This window comes from Pongo abelii, chromosome X, assembly GCF_028885655.2.
Source record: "Pongo abelii isolate AG06213 chromosome X, NHGRI_mPonAbe1-v2.0_pri, whole genome shotgun sequence".
Classification (NCBI taxonomy): Eukaryota; Metazoa; Chordata; class Mammalia; order Primates; family Hominidae; genus Pongo; species Pongo abelii.
Genome location: NC_072008.2, coordinates 138154022 through 138156506, shown reverse-complemented (window position 1 = coordinate 138156506; position 2485 = coordinate 138154022).

The window sequence follows — 2485 nt, the reverse complement described above, 5'->3', positions numbered from 1 at the left end:
GTGGATCCCGCACAGGGGCTGCAGGTGGAGCTGCCCACCAGTTCTGTGCCTTGTGCCTGCACTCCTCAGCCCTTGGGCAGTTGATGGGACTGGGCGCCTGCAGAGCAGGGGGCGGTGCTTGTCAGGGAGGCTTGGGCCAGCGCAGGAGCCCACGGTGCAGGGGAGGCTCAGGCACCCCCGGCTGCAGGTCCCGAGCCCTGCCCCACAGGGAGGCAGCTGAGGCCTGGTGAGAATTCCAGCTGAGCGCCAGCGGGCAGCACTGCTGGGGGACCCAGTGCACCCTTCACTGCTGCTGGCCCAGGTGCTAAGCCCCTCACTGCCTGGGGCCGGCGGTGCCGGCCAGCTGCTCCGAGTGTGGGGCCTGCCGAGCCCACAACCACCCGTATCTCATGCTGGCCCATGAGCGCCGCGCACAGCCCCTGTTCCCACCTGCGCCTCTCCCTCCACACCTCCCTGCAAGCAGAGGGAGCCGGCTCCCACCTCTGCCAGCCCAGAGAGGGGCTCCCATAGTGCAGCGGTGGGCTGAAGGGCTCCTGAAGCACGGCCAGAGTGGGCGCTGAGGCCGAGGAGGCGCCGAGAGCCAGCAAGGGCTGCCAGCATGCTGTCACCTCTCAATGTCAATCAACATACTTCTGAAAACCAATTTACTGTTCATCTTGATTTTCGAATTATTTGAAAAACTAAGAGTAATGGTAAGCACAAGACTTAGCCTTAGCATTCATGAAAATATAGTACAAAGCTATAGTAATTAAAACAGGTTGACACAACTGTAAGAATGAACAGACAGATCAGTGAAACACAAAGATCACCCCCCCAAAGATTTCTTGTTCATATAATGTAACACATTATAAGAAGGTATTAACATATGTGGGAAAGTATGTAATTATACTACAAATAGTGCTTGGATAATTAGATAACTATTGTTGACTAAAGAAAAAAGTCAAGCTTTTAAATGAAGTTAGTCTTATTTAGTCTTATGGAGGACTATAGACCAAGGCCTAAATACTGTGCTCCTGCACAGTATTTCAGCCTATTGCGTATATACAGGTGGTAGGGATTTGGTACATGCAAAATCACATTAAACTTGCTCAGAAGTTACATTCCAATCATATAACTGTTTGGGTATAAGAGTAAATCTGGGGCCGGGCACGGTGGCTCATGCCTGTAATCCAAGCACTTTGGGAGGCCGAGGCAGGCAGATCATTTGAAGTCAGGAGTTCGAGACCAGCCTGGCCAACATGGTGAAACCCCATTTCTACTAAAAATACAAATAATTAGCCAGGTGTGGTGGTGTACACCTGTAGTCCCAGCTACTTGGGAGGCTGAGGCAGAAGAATGGTTTGAACCTAGGAGGCAGAGGTTGCAGTGAGCTGAAATCGCACCACTTCACTCCAGCCTGGGTGACAGAGCTAGACTCCGTCTCAAAAAAAAAAAAATAAAGTACATATAGTTATCAATACAGAGGCATAATCACTAACCCAGTCAGATGTTATCTTCTGTGCTGAAAAGGCAAGGACTAAGATCATTCGTCTTTTAAGGAATATACATCTCAGGCAAGAGAAGTGGGGGGCCATGTGCTCTATCCTGTTTTGTCTTCAAAGCATCTTTCCAGAGAGATGCACGTTATCACAGAGTCAGGGTCTTTGTGAAATTATACTTGCAAGCAAAAACGAGCAAACATGGCTTCTTTAGAGCTTCATCCTACAACATGTATTAATATAGAATCCAGAAGGATCTAAAAAAGGGAATGTGAAAAACTAAACAAAAACAATAGAAAAAACCCAAAAAGACTGTTCATCAGATCTGCTAATAATGAAAACCTTTTTAAGTTTAAAAGCAATGGATGGCATAACAAAAGATTTTTAGATTGTACTAGATTTTTAAAACTTGGAAGAATATTGTAACAAATATGATAAATGAGGGATTGATAGCTTTAATCTATCTTTTAAAACTCACACAAATTGAAAACAAAAACTTAAAATTTCAAGAGAAAATTAGACAAAATATTTCATAGAAAAGATATATATGGCTACATACAAAAATTGTTCAAGCTTACTGGTAACAAAAATATGCAAATAATACAACAGTGAAATATTATTTCATTGTTGTGTACTTAACTTCTCTTATTTTGAAGAAACTCCACAAGATACTATTGTTTTATATAGTTAATGTTTCCTTATCCCTGCATATTTGTCATTTTCTTTGCTTATCAACCTTTCTTGGCATTCAAATGTTCTATCAAAAATCATATTCCTTCTGCCTGTAGTATACATCCTTTATCATTTCTTATATTGTATGTCTGCTGGTGGCAAAGTCCCTGAATGTCTGAAAATTTTATTTTATCCTCAAGATGCAAAGATATTTTCATAGATGTGGTACATATATGGAATACTATGCAGCCATAAAAAAGGAAGTCAAGTCCTTTGCAACAACATGAATGCAGCTGGAGGCCATTATCCTAAGGGAATTAATACAGGAACAGAAA